This window comes from Aulonocara sp. 'chitande type north' Nkhata Bay, linkage group LG8, assembly GCF_057382095.1.
Source record: "Aulonocara sp. 'chitande type north' Nkhata Bay isolate Kocher_YH1m ecotype deep benthic linkage group LG8, A_spYH_male_GT1.1, whole genome shotgun sequence".
NCBI lineage: Eukaryota > Metazoa > Chordata > Actinopteri > Cichliformes > Cichlidae > Aulonocara > Aulonocara sp. 'chitande type north' Nkhata Bay.
In genome coordinates this window covers 11,981,012-11,996,026 of record NC_141351.1, presented here as the reverse complement: position 1 = coordinate 11,996,026, position 15,015 = coordinate 11,981,012, and the positions used below count along the sequence as shown (strand labels likewise).

Genomic DNA, 15,015 nt, shown 5'->3' with positions numbered 1-15,015 from the left:
TGCATGAACTAATTTTTTGGCGTCACTCTCAAATAGGATTTTTCTAATTAAAATGCAAGAAAGCCATTCTAATTATTTGTTTAATATGAGCACTGAAGGACACAACCTGGTCAAAAACAATGCAAACATTTCTCTTAGTGTTACTGGAGGCCACGGTAATCCCAGTCCGAGTGTGCATCTGGTTAGACATCATGTTTGTAAGAGTTTTATAGCTGAGTACAATAATCTTATCTTTATCTGAATTTGAAGCAGAAAATTAAAGATCATCCATGTCTTTATGTCTTTAAGACATTCCTACAGTTTAGTCTCATGGTTTCATTGACAGAGCTGGAGATCATCTGCATAGCAGGGAAAATGTACACGATACCTTTGAAAGATACTGTGCAGGTGGTAGCATTGTAACAGCCCAGCTGGCCGTCTCTGATGGAGCACTGCTGTTCAGGAGTGCACGACGAGGCAGAACATCGCAGGTCATTTGGAGCGTGACATTCACATCTCTGGGAGCAACCATCTGTCCAGAAGGACTCGCCAGCCTGTGAACCACACCACACCAAATCATAGCCAAATTGATACAACAAATACAGTTCTTAAAATACCATTTTGAAGGATTTTGTTTTCATTAATTGTAGGTGATTTAGTGCAGTAATTGCTAGATCACTGCAAACTGCAACTATTAATGTACTAAATATTGTGACAGAGCAACTACTCATATCTGTTGATCTTTCTCCCACAGAAAGGACAGATGCTAAATGCCACAATTTCAAGAAATTGTTCTGTTCTGATGTAGCTGTATAATCTTCAACTGATTGTTTTAATGCATTCATTTATTTAGGGACAGATTTTTTCCCCCCCAAAATTCTGCAGTTTAAAGAGTTAGAGCATCATTCTGCTTGTATAGCTACATATTAATTATTTTCTTTTTAGTGGTGTAATATAAAACAGTCATAATAGCTATGCTGAATATATGATAGCAAATGAAGACCTTTTTTTGTGATCCTAAGATTTCAGTTATATGAAACTATAAACTGTAGTTTTGCATTTTGCAACCCCTATTATTTGCTATTTCATAGAAACTACCACATTTCCAGGTATTCATCATGCTTCCTGAAATTTTTCATTTGGTTTGGATTTTATTCGGTTATTAACATGGAACTAACATTTTTTCCATGTTGCAGCCCTGATTCCTGGTTATTAGACCTAAACTACCACATGTTTCCAGGTAATGTCAGTTTGCATTTTGTAGCCTTGTTTCTTGGTTATTGAACAGAAACCAACATTGATTCCAGGTAAGATATCAGATTTAAACATAATATTTACGGTGATACTGTTGTCAAACAAAAAAGAATGTTGGTGAATGAGGCAGGATTCATTCCAGCATTATGGCAATATGGTAATGGTATCCCAAAACATTAAAACTTAAAATCATATTAGTATCTTGTTACCCTATTATTATGAGGTTAGTATATATAAAAATGTGTTTAATTGTTAGTAAATGTGACTATACTATTACTAATTGGGTTTTTTAAGCTCATGTACATACATTTGTATCCATATTATCACTTATAATTTATGGTCTGTTATTACATAGATTTAAATGTAATAGTACTCACTAGATCACTTGGTTATTACTCTGGAAATGAAGTGGCAATTATTTGCTATATATCTTGTTTTTATCTTCCTGTTTCTACCTTGTTACCTCAATATTACCACATTATTACTGAGCTATAATAGACTCTGTTGTTTCTTTAATATATATTTCTGAATTTTAAGCTTTGTCACAGTCCAAAACACTTCACGAAGCTTTCTAAATGTAAGAAGGGCAAGTCTGCTGATTCTGCTGATTTGAAGGGAATTACTTCAAAGAGTATTTACTATTGACTTTAATATGTCTTACATCATAGTAGAATCCATCATACTGGCAGCCACAGCTTTCCACTGGGACACACCTGGTCCCACTCTTGATGAAGCCTTCATCACAGAAACATCCCTCAGAGCAGAACTGCTCACAGGTTTCATCAATGTGACTGGAACAGGTGTGGCCACAGTCAGTACCGCACAGCTCATAATGGCTGTTGGCTGGACAGTCCAGTGCTTAATAAGTGAGAAACGTGACAAATGGCACTAGTCAGACATACCACTTTTAATGTAATACAGTGTGGATACAGTGAGTATTGTAAAATTGTTGGACTTTTTATTTCTGAAGTGGTTAGCAAATTTCTTGTACATTTAGATATAAATAAAATATAATGACATGTTGACTCACTGCAGGTGGTGTTCTCTCTCCAAGGATAGATTCGAACATTAGCAGACTGACAGGCACTGACATATGATTCAATGGCACTGCACAAGAGATCGTGGCCTTGATTTCCTGACAAACATACATCAAACACGCAGTCGTTGAAATATGGCGCCGGGTCCACCTCCTCGTGGCAGAAACTGAAGGGCCCATCAGCTGCCTGTATCACCTCACACTGATCTCTAGCAGGCTGTTCATTGGCACACTGTGGACAGGAGGAGCCACAGCCATCATTGCACGTGTAGTTGCCTGGCACCTTCCAGGCTCTCCCAAACTCATCTGGAGATGTGACTATCGTTCCAGATGGTGTGTGAAAGTCATCATTTGGATTTCCATTGAAATTTCCACAAAGTCCACATATTTTTTCTCTGTTGATGACAACAGTTAGCAATAGTCCTTGTGTTAGTTTCATAAGGATAAATTATTAGTAAATAAATTATTTATATAGCTGGGATTATCCTGTTTTTTAAAGCATGTCAAACAAAAATTACTTCAGCTTTGATGGGTGGGAATTGTACCTGTAATTTGGTGGTACGGAGATAAACACTGCACTATATCCATTATAGGTAACACTCAAGCCAAAATTAGTGCTGACAAGTATACGAGATCCTGTTGCATAGATAGACACATTACCTTCATTCAAGACAATAGGTAAATTTCTAGTTACTCCATTCACCTAGAAGAGATATGCAAAGAAAATCAGTGGGTAGTTTTTCTACTTTTTAATTGTTATTTTTTTCATTCACAGCAGTAAAAATATCCCTAAAATATATGTAGCTGCCATTTACTTCATACACCTGAAATTGTTCATAACAATCATCGAATGAGAACTATCACTAACTACTTACTTGTACCAAACCTCTTCTGTCCCTTGACATATGCACGTTGTAGCCCCAGACATTCACAAAAACTTCAGCTACTATTGAAAGTGGAAGCCCATTCAATGCCTCATTCTTAGCTTCCACGGAAAACTGATTGAGCTCATCAGTGGCATTACAGAGGGTCACCAGAACATAGCGGCAGGTTCCTTGGAAGTCATAGGCCTTACGATCAAAGGTGATGTAGTGAGGGTCTCCAGAGGCAGAGCAGGTGCCATGAAGGTTGGGATGGCAGCCAAACTCGCCCTCCACCACACGGCAGGACTCCTGGGGCCCACAGGAGTTGGGAGTACAGTGGACGTTCCCTGTAGTGCCGTTACAGGTACACAAGCTCTGACATTCTTCACCATCCCAGAACTGCTCACCACCTTGGTGATAGCGTCCTTGATGATAGCATCCACAAGATGTTGGTGGAACGCACTGGTCACCATTGAGGATAAAACCACTGTTACACTGACAGCCCTCCTGGCACACAGTATCACAGGTGAAGGGGAAAGAAAGGCTGGGGCAAGCAGAAGGACAAGAGGTTCCACAGAGTTCATAATGGCTGTTTGATGGGCAGGTTAGTGCTGGAGAAAAACAAACAGGTTAACATAAAAAAGCATTTTTAAACATTTGGAGATCATGGCTAGAATTAATTCAAAAACAGTTGAATGCTTACCACAGCCAGTTGCATTTCTCCATTGTCCTAAGGCAACACCCTTCTGTTGACACATTAGTGCATAATCTCGTAGGACACCACACAGAGTTGATGCTGGATTGTTAGAGCCCCCCATGATCTCCACACATACATCCACCTGCTGGCTCGGGTCAACCACAGACCAACAGGGTACAAATGGCCCATCTGGTGAGCTGAGAATGCCACAGTACTCAGTAGAATTGTAATTAGTTGTAGAATTTTGGTTCATGCTTTCCACGCAGTGAGCAGCCAGAGAGCCATCTCGCCAACTGTCTCCAAAGTCCTGAGAACTGTTGATCAGGACACCGTTGGGTGTATTGAAGTCATCATGTGGATGACCATTGTAATTACCACAGAGTCCACCCAGTGAACCATTGTAGACACCAGGAGCAGTGACACGGACAAAGTGAGGCCAGACTGTCTGCACAGTTACACCAAAGGAGGTGCGAATGATGACACTGTAAATGCTGCTGTGGAAGATCTGGATTCGGTTGGATGTAGTGCTGAAAGGTAGCCTGATCAGCTGACCGTTAACCTGCAGGATCATCCAGTTTTTTGCAGTTAACAAGACTTAAACAGTATTGTGTCCGTGTACACATAAATAAATATTAAAGGAAGAACATAATTTTAAGTAAGTGTTCCATTCACTTACCTTCACTTTACTGTTCCTTGCCATCTCAATAGATACGTGTATCCCCTCTGCTTCAAAATGCAGAATTCGTGCAAAACCATGCTGGCCTCTTGGCACTTTTTCTGCTGTCACCATGAAGTGTGGGTGACTGGACAGTCCCATAACTTTGGCAAGTGTCAATCGACACGCCCCAGGATATTGGTATGTCAGTCCATCAAATGTCTGATATGACCCTGGGCCTCTGATCCAGCATGTTTCATAGCTATTTGGTCTGCATCCTCTTTCTCCATCCTCCACCCTGCATGATTCAAGTGGGCCACAACCATGAGAGTGGCAAGTCATGGAGCCATAACTGCAGCTACAACGTCTCCCACAGTCTCCGTCTAGTATTACAGTTTGTCCAGAGCGGTAGTAACGGCCCTCAAAGCTGCAGCCACACTCAGCATGAGGGACGCAGACCCCACCACTGAGGATGTAGCCTGAATCACAGATGCAGCTTTCCTGGGGAGGTAGAGGGCAGTTATGGGTAGAGTTGGGATTAACACAGGTAGGTGGACATCCTGTGCCTTCAGACTCAAAGTGGCTGTTGGCTGGACATGGGATTTCTAGGCATAAGAGAACAACATCGATATTTACATCGGTGGAATTTTAATACAATAATATTTTGAAATAATGCAAAAAAAAAAAAAAAGTGATTAACATACCACAAAAGCCAGGTGTCCTCCAACTTGGTAGCCGAATACCACTTTGTTGACACTGACTTGCATACACACTTAGGGCTTGACAGAGAATAGGTCGGTACCCTCCTCCTACACACAGATCATACACACAACTGTCCACAAAGGACTGTGGAGGAAGTTGCTGATGGCAAGCCGTGAAAGGTCCAGAACTACTGCTGAGGATACCACAGTGGTCAGTGTTGCTGTACAATGCTGTCTCTTCTACAGTGCAAACAGCACAGTCCAGACCTCCGCACTGTGGCCCACAGCCAGGCTCATCATCCCCAGATGCTTGCCAGCTGTTAGCAAAAACCACATCAGAGCTCACAACCTCACCGTCACGAGTTTGAAAGTCATCTCTACGAATGCCATTGAAGTTTCCACAAAGACCGCATGTACCATTCTGGTAAGTGTAGGGCAAGCTGATCTGAACATGATGAATTGTGTCATAAGACACCACTAAACCAAAGTCAGTGCTGACAAACACAGAAAAACCTGACTCATAAACCTGCACGGTGCCATTGCTAAGGGAGAATGGAGTGAATGCAAAGTTCCCGTTAACCTGTAAAAAAACCAGCAAATATATCAAGTGAGAAAAGTATATCTGGTCATAAAGTGTAGAATTTATCCAGAATCAAAATGACCAACCTTAGCCTGACCATGGCGTCCTTTGACAAGCTCAATTGTGTCATTGTAGACATGCACTTTCACCAGTCGTGTCCAAGAGACTTGAGTACTGTCTCTGTGCTCATTTTTGCCTTCTACTCTGTAGTAGGGCCGTCCACTATTACATTGCTCAGAGAGAACATACGTGCAAGTGCCTTGAAAGTGAAACACTGTGTCATCAAAGGTGTAGTAATGGGGATCACCGCTTATGGTGCAGGTTCCTCTTGGCACTGTCTGACAGGAGAACTGGAAGGAAGCTGGCTTGCAGATCTGTGAAAAGGAGCACGGCTCATTGCGGCACTGCAAGCCTGTTGAGGTACATGTGCACTTCTGTGCACAGGTCCTGTCACTCCAGAATGAAGCACCCAGCTGCACTAATTCACCTTAAAAAGAATAAAAGGAAATGTCCCTTATGCCTTGTGTTAAATGTCCAGACATTTACATTCATAAAGCTTTAGGAAAAAACTTTCAAACCTTACATTTTTTTCATGTACTGTCAAATAACAGCAGGAATTGCCTCAAGGCACTTTATATTGTAAACTAAAGACCCTCAAATAACAGAGAGACCACTGCAACAATCCAACAATGCCTAACAGCAGTCTGAGATGTGCTCTGTTGGGAGGATACGGCACTATGATTTCATTAAGATAAGATGAGGCCTGATTGTTCAAGACCTATATGAGGAAAATAATTTTACATTTGAATCTGGCTTTAACAGGGAGCAAAAGAAGGGAAGCTAGGATAGGAGAAATATGTTCTTTCTTTTTAGTCCCTGTCCGTACTGCAGCATTTTGGATCAACTCAATGCTTTTCAGTGAGTTTTTGGGAAAATCTGATAATACAGACCGTTCTCACTCCCGAGGCGTAACATCCCGACGTTTTGTCACGTCCCATGGCGTTCCTGAGGAACGCGAAAGGTGACCTTCCGCGTTCTTATGGTACGCGCCGGGTTATGGATGAAATCAAGTGGAATGACGGTCCTGCGGTAATAGAGGTTCCAGCCCTGTATTCCAGCCCTAAACCTAACCTTATTCCTAACCCTAACCATAACGTTATTCCTAATCTTAACCAGTACTTTAATGGCATGAAATAGTGTTTTCCCAAGCGATGTTGAGAAAAAGAGCAAACATTTGTAGATTGAGACCAAACGGTTCTCATATTCCCTCATTTTTCCGATCTCGTCATTTAGGAACGTGTTGGGTGTCCAAAAACATAATATGTTGACAATTTGTCACCTAGCATAAAATGTTACACTTTGAGAGTGAGAACGTGTTGGATAATAACGAATCACAGTAGGCCAGACTTTAACCCTTTAAGACCTACCATAGAACCAAGTCTGCCAGAGCTTACTTTATATTTTTACATGCTGTAGTGCCATTTTTGGGAGCATTTCAATTTGATATACATCAATACAACCATTATAGCCCAAATTTTAATAATATGTCTGCATTAAGTGCATAGTAATTACATAAATTGCAAAAAAGTGCAATAAACTACAAAAAATAAATCGTTTTTGTTTTTTTAACATATATTTCTAGTTAGAGAAATTTAAGAGGCTTATCCCTCAAAACTTTAAATACAAAAAAGTTGCACAAAATAGTTTCCCACCACAGGAAATTTATTTTGAGTGTCTTTATAGTTTTATTTTTGAAATACACCAATTTTTATATACTGCAGGAAAAACGAAAATAAATATTATAGTGCAAATTTGCAAAAAAAACAGCATATGCATCAAAATAAACTATTTCCAGCAGTGCAATATGAGTCCTAAGCATCCCAGAAACGACACAGAAAGTCATAGAGTCAAACATAACTTTTAAAAACACCAGTATAGGCTCATAAGGCCCTGATGGTAAAAAACTACATTTCCGGAAAATGACATCACTTCCGGTTTTGGGCAGGACATGGCGGACATGCGATAGTTCACGCTGATGGATGTAGGAAGTGTTACAAACAGCTGATCGAATCAGCAAAGCGTGTTTCTGGAATATTATGTTTTTGTTGCTGCAAGTGCTTTTTATGCAGTTTTTGCAAAGCTATATGTGGAAGGAAACTGTGACTTAGGACAAGCTGGTGGCATAAGATGTAAGTACAACTCCTCCGGTTTCATATGCAAAAAAAATTATTGTGCTAGCTTATGTGGTTGCAATGCTACCAGGATTTAAAGATAGTTATGCAACACAGAGCGTGCCCGCTCCGACCGGCTTTAAAGGGTTAAGTAATGAATGCATGAACTAATTTTTTGGCGTCACTCTCAAATAGGATTTTTCTAATTAAAATGCAAGAAAGCCATTCTAATTATTTGTTTAATATGAGCACTGAAGGACACAACCTGGTCAAAAACAATGCAAACATTTCTCTTAGTGTTACTGGAGGCCACGGTAATCCCAGTCCGAGTGTGCATCTGGTTAGACATCATGTTTGTAAGAGTTTTATAGCTGAGTACAATAATCTTATCTTTATCTGAATTTGAAGCAGAAAATTAAAGATCATCCATGTCTTTATGTCTTTAAGACATTCCTACAGTTTAGTCTCATGGTTTCATTGACAGAGCTGGAGATCATCTGCATAGCAGGGAAAATGTACACGATACCTTTGAAAGATACTGTGCAGGTGGTAGCATTGTAACAGCCCAGCTGGCCGTCTCTGATGGAGCACTGCTGTTCAGGAGTGCACGACGAGGCAGAACATCGCAGGTCATTTGGAGCGTGACATTCACATCTCTGGGAGCAACCATCTGTCCAGAAGGACTCGCCAGCCTGTGAACCACACCACACCAAATCATAGCCAAATTGATACAACAAATACAGTTCTTAAAATACCATTTTGAAGGATTTTGTTTTCATTAATTGTAGGTGATTTAGTGCAGTAATTGCTAGATCACTGCAAACTGCAACTATTAATGTACTAAATATTGTGACAGAGCAACTACTCATATCTGTTGATCTTTCTCCCACAGAAAGGACAGATGCTAAATGCCACAATTTCAAGAAATTGTTCTGTTCTGATGTAGCTGTATAATCTTCAACTGATTGTTTTAATGCATTCATTTATTTAGGGACAGATTTTTTCCCCCCCAAAATTCTGCAGTTTAAAGAGTTAGAGCATCATTCTGCTTGTATAGCTACATATTAATTATTTTCTTTTTAGTGGTGTAATATAAAACAGTCATAATAGCTATGCTGAATATATGATAGCAAATGAAGACCTTTTTTTGTGATCCTAAGATTTCAGTTATATGAAACTATAAACTGTAGTTTTGCATTTTGCAACCCCTATTATTTGCTATTTCATAGAAACTACCACATTTCCAGGTATTCATCATGCTTCCTGAAATTTTTCATTTGGTTTGGATTTTATTCGGTTATTAACATGGAACTAACATTTTTTCCATGTTGCAGCCCTGATTCCTGGTTATTAGACCTAAACTACCACATGTTTCCAGGTAATGTCAGTTTGCATTTTGTAGCCTTGTTTCTTGGTTATTGAACAGAAACCAACATTGATTCCAGGTAAGATATCAGATTTAAACATAATATTTACGGTGATACTGTTGTCAAACAAAAAAGAATGTTGGTGAATGAGGCAGGATTCATTCCAGCATTATGGCAATATGGTAATGGTATCCCAAAACATTAAAACTTAAAATCATATTAGTATCTTGTTACCCTATTATTATGAGGTTAGTATATATAAAAATGTGTTTAATTGTTAGTAAATGTGACTATACTATTACTAATTGGGTTTTTTAAGCTCATGTACATACATTTGTATCCATATTATCACTTATAATTTATGGTCTGTTATTACATAGATTTAAATGTAATAGTACTCACTAGATCACTTGGTTATTACTCTGGAAATGAAGTGGCAATTATTTGCTATATATCTTGTTTTTATCTTCCTGTTTCTACCTTGTTACCTCAATATTACCACATTATTACTGAGCTATAATAGACTCTGTTGTTTCTTTAATATATATTTCTGAATTTTAAGCTTTGTCACAGTCCAAAACACTTCACGAAGCTTTCTAAATGTAAGAAGGGCAAGTCTGCTGATTCTGCTGATTTGAAGGGAATTACTTCAAAGAGTATTTACTATTGACTTTAATATGTCTTACATCATAGTAGAATCCATCATACTGGCAGCCACAGCTTTCCACTGGGACACACCTGGTCCCACTCTTGATGAAGCCTTCATCACAGAAACATCCCTCAGAGCAGAACTGCTCACAGGTTTCATCAATGTGACTGGAACAGGTGTGGCCACAGTCAGTACCGCACAGCTCATAATGGCTGTTGGCTGGACAGTCCAGTGCTTAATAAGTGAGAAACGTGACAAATGGCACTAGTCAGACATACCACTTTTAATGTAATACAGTGTGGATACAGTGAGTATTGTAAAATTGTTGGACTTTTTATTTCTGAAGTGGTTAGCAAATTTCTTGTACATTTAGATATAAATAAAATATAATGACATGTTGACTCACTGCAGGTGGTGTTCTCTCTCCAAGGATAGATTCGAACATTAGCAGACTGACAGGCACTGACATATGATTCAATGGCACTGCACAAGAGATCGTGGCCTTGATTTCCTGACAAACATACATCAAACACGCAGTCGTTGAAATATGGCGCCGGGTCCACCTCTTCGTGGCAGAAACTGAAGGGCCCATCAGCTGCCTGTATCACCTCACACTGATCTCTAGCAGGCTGTTCATTGGCACACTGTGGACAGGAGGAGCCACAGCCATCATTGCACGTGTAGTTGCCTGGCACCTTCCAGGCTCTCCCAAACTCATCTGGAGATGTGACTATCGTTCCAGATGGTGTGTGAAAGTCATCATTTGGATTTCCATTGAAATTTCCACAAAGTCCACATATTTTTTCTCTGTTGATGACAACAGTTAGCAATAGTCCTTGTGTTAGTTTCATAAGGATAAATTATTAGTAAATAAATTATTTATATAGCTGGGATTATCCTGTTTTTTAAAGCATGTCAAACAAAAATTACTTCAGCTTTGATGGGTGGGAATTGTACCTGTAATTTGGTGGTACAGAGATAAACACTGCACTATATCCATTATAGGTAACACTCAAGCCAAAATTAGTGCTGACAAGTATACGAGATCCTGTTGCATAGATAGACACATTACCTTCATTCAAGACAATAGGTAAATTTCTAGTTACTCCATTCACCTAGAAGAGATATGCAAAGAAAATCAGTGGGTAGTTTTTCTACTTTTTAATTGTTATTTTTTTCATTCACAGCAGTAAAAATATCCCTAAAATATATGTAGCTGCCATTTACTTCATACACCTGAAATTGTTCATAACAATCATCGAATGAGAACTATCACTAACTACTTACTTGTACCAAACCTCTTCTGTCCCTTGACATATGCACGTCGTAGCCCCAGACATTCACAAAAACTTCAGCTACTATTGAAAGTGGAAGCCCATTCAATGCCTCATTCTTAGCTTCCACGGAAAACTGATTGAGCTCATCAGTGGCATTACAGAGGGTCACCAGAACATAGCGGCAGGTTCCTTGGAAGTCATAGGCCTTACGATCAAAGGTGATGTAGTGAGGGTCTCCAGAGGCAGAGCAGGTGCCATGAAGGTTGGGATGGCAGCCAAACTCGCCCTCCACCACACGGCAGGACTCCTGGGGCCCACAGGAGTTGGGAGTACAGTGGACGTTCCCTGTAGTGCCGTTACAGGTACACAAGCTCTGACATTCTTCACCATCCCAGAACTGCTCACCACCTTGGTGATAGCGTCCTTGATGATAGCATCCACAAGATGTTGGTGGAACGCACTGGTCACCATTGAGGATAAAACCACTGTTACACTGACAGCCCTCCTGGCACACAGTATCACAGGTGAAGGGGAAAGAAAGGCTGGGGCAAGCAGAAGGACAAGAGGTTCCACAGAGTTCATAATGGCTGTTTGATGGGCAGGTTAGTGCTGGAGAAAAACAAACAGGTTAACATAAAAAAGCATTTTTAAACATTTGGAGATCATGGCTAGAATTAATTCAAAAACAGTTGAATGCTTACCACAGCCAGTTGCATTTCTCCATTGTCCTAAGGCAACACCCTTCTGTTGACACATTAGTGCATAATCTCGTAGGACACCACACAGAGTTGATGCTGGATTGTTAGAGCCCCCCATGATCTCCACACATACATCCACCTGCTGGCTCGGGTCAACCACAGACCAACAGGGTACAAATGGCCCATCTGGTGAGCTGAGAATGCCACAGTACTCAGTAGAATTGTAATTAGTTGTAGAATTTTGGTTCATGCTTTCCACGCAGTGAGCAGCCAGAGAGCCATCTCGCCAACTGTCTCCAAAGTCCTGAGAACTGTTGATCAGGACACCGTTGGGTGTATTGAAGTCATCATGTGGATGACCATTGTAATTACCACAGAGTCCACCCAGTGAACCATTGTAGACACCAGGAGCAGTGACACGGACAAAGTGAGGCCAGACTGTCTGCACAGTTACACCAAAGGAGGTGCGAATGATGACACTGTAAATGCTGCTGTGGAAGATCTGGATTCGGTTGGATGTAGTGCTGAAAGGTAGCCTGATCAGCTGACCGTTAACCTGCAGGATCATCCAGTTTTTTGCAGTTAACAAGACTTAAACAGTATTGTGTCCGTGTACACATAAATAAATATTAAAGGAAGAACATAATTTTAAGTAAGTGTTCCATTCACTTACCTTCACTTTACTGTTCCTTGCCATCTCAATAGATACGTGTATCCCCTCTGCTTCAAAATGCAGAATTCGTGCAAAACCATGCTGGCCTCTTGGCACTTTTTCTGCTGTCACCATGAAGTGTGGGTGACTGGACAGTCCCATAACTTTGGCAAGTGTCAATCGACACGCCCCAGGATATTGGTATGTCAGTCCATCAAATGTCTGATATGACCCTGGGCCTCTGATCCAGCATGTTTCATAGCTATTTGGTCTGCATCCTCTTTCTCCATCCTCCACCCTGCATGATTCAAGTGGGCCACAACCATGAGAGTGGCAAGTCATGGAGCCATAACTGCAGCTACAACGTCTCCCACAGTCTCCGTCTAGTATTACAGTTTGTCCAGAGCGGTAGTAACGGCCCTCAAAGCTGCAGCCACACTCAGCATGAGGGACGCAGACCCCACCACTGAGGATGTAGCCTGAATCACAGATGCAGCTTTCCTGGGGAGGTAGAGGGCAGTTATGGGTAGAGTTGGGATTAACACAGGTAGGTGGACATCCTGTGCCTTCAGACTCAAAGTGGCTGTTGGCTGGACATGGGATTTCTAGGCATAAGAGAACAACATCGATATTTACATCGGTGGAATTTTAATACAATAATATTTTGAAATAATGCAAAAAAAAAAAAAAAGTGATTAACATACCACAAAAGCCAGGTGTCCTCCAACTTGGTAGCCGAATACCACTTTGTTGACACTGACTTGCATACACACTTAGGGCTTGACAGAGAATAGGTCGGTACCCTCCTCCTACACACAGATCATACACACAACTGTCCACAAAGGACTGTGGAGGAAGTTGCTGATGGCAAGCCGTGAAAGGTCCAGAACTACTGCTGAGGATACCACAGTGGTCAGTGTTGCTGTACAATGCTGTCTCTTCTACAGTGCAAACAGCACAGTCCAGACCTCCGCACTGTGGCCCACAGCCAGGCTCATCATCCCCAGATGCTTGCCAGCTGTTAGCAAAAACCACATCAGAGCTCACAACCTCACCGTCACGAGTTTGAAAGTCATCTCTACGAATGCCATTGAAGTTTCCACAAAGACCGCATGTACCATTCTGGTAAGTGTAGGGCAAGCTGATCTGAACATGATGAATTGTGTCATAAGACACCACTAAACCAAAGTCAGTGCTGACAAACACAGAAAAACCTGACTCATAAACCTGCACGGTGCCATTGCTAAGGGAGAATGGAGTGAATGCAAAGTTCCCGTTAACCTGTAAAAAAACCAGCAAATATATCAAGTGAGAAAAGTATATCTGGTCATAAAGTGTAGAATTTATCCAGAATCAAAATGACCAACCTTAGCCTGACCATGGCGTCCTTTGACAAGCTCAATTGTGTCATTGTAGACATGCACTTTCACCAGTCGTGTCCAAGAGACTTGAGTACTGTCTCTGTGCTCATTTTTGCCTTCTACTCTGTAGTAGGGCCGTCCACTATTACATTGCTCAGAGAGAACATACGTGCAAGTGCCTTGAAAGTGAAACACTGTGTCATCAAAGGTGTAGTAATGGGGATCACCGCTTATGGTGCAGGTTCCTCTTGGCACTGTCTGACAGGAGAACTGGAAGGAAGCTGGCTTGCAGATCTGTGAAAAGGAGCACGGCTCATTGCGGCACTGCAAGCCTGTTGAGGTACATGTGCACTTCTGTGCACAGGTCCTGTCACTCCAGAATGAAGCACCCAGCTGCACTAATTCACCTTAAAAAGAATAAAAGGAAATGTCCCTTATGCCTTGTGTTAAATGTCCAGACATTTACATTCATAAAGCTTTAGGAAAAAACTTTCAAACCTTACATTTTTTTCATGTACTGTCAAATAACAGCAGGAATTGCCTCAAGGCACTTTATATTGTAAACTAAAGACCCTCAAATAACAGAGAGACCACTGCAACAATCCAACAATGCCTAACAGCAGTCTGAGATGTGCTCTGTTGGGAGGATACGGCACTATGATTTCATTAAGATAAGATGAGGCCTGATTGTTCAAGACCTATATGAGGAAAATAATTTTACATTTGAATCTGGCTTTAACAGGGAGCAAAAGAAGGGAAGCTAGGATAGGAGAAATATGTTCTTTCTTTTTAGTCCCTGTCCGTACTGCAGCATTTTGGATCAACTCAATGCTTTTCAGTGAGTTTTTGGGAAAATCTGATAATACAGACCGTTCTCACTCCCGAGGCGTAACATCCCGACGTTTTGTCACGTCCCATGGCGTTCCTGAGGAACGCGAAAGGTGACCTTCCGCGTTCTTATGGTACGCGCCGGGTTATGGATGAAATCAAGTGGAATGACGGTCCTGCGGTAATAGAGGTTCCAGCCCTGTATTCCAGCCCTAAACCTAACCTTATTCCTAACCCTAACCATAAC

General features: G+C 41.0%; 1 pseudogene; it reads right to left on the bottom strand.

Annotated features, from left to right (window-relative positions):
- Nucleotides 1-275: 275 nt before the first annotated feature.
- On the bottom strand, nucleotides 276-14,402 carry LOC147323317 (IgGFc-binding protein-like; annotated as a pseudogene).
- Nucleotides 14,403-15,015: the final 613 nt, after the last annotated feature.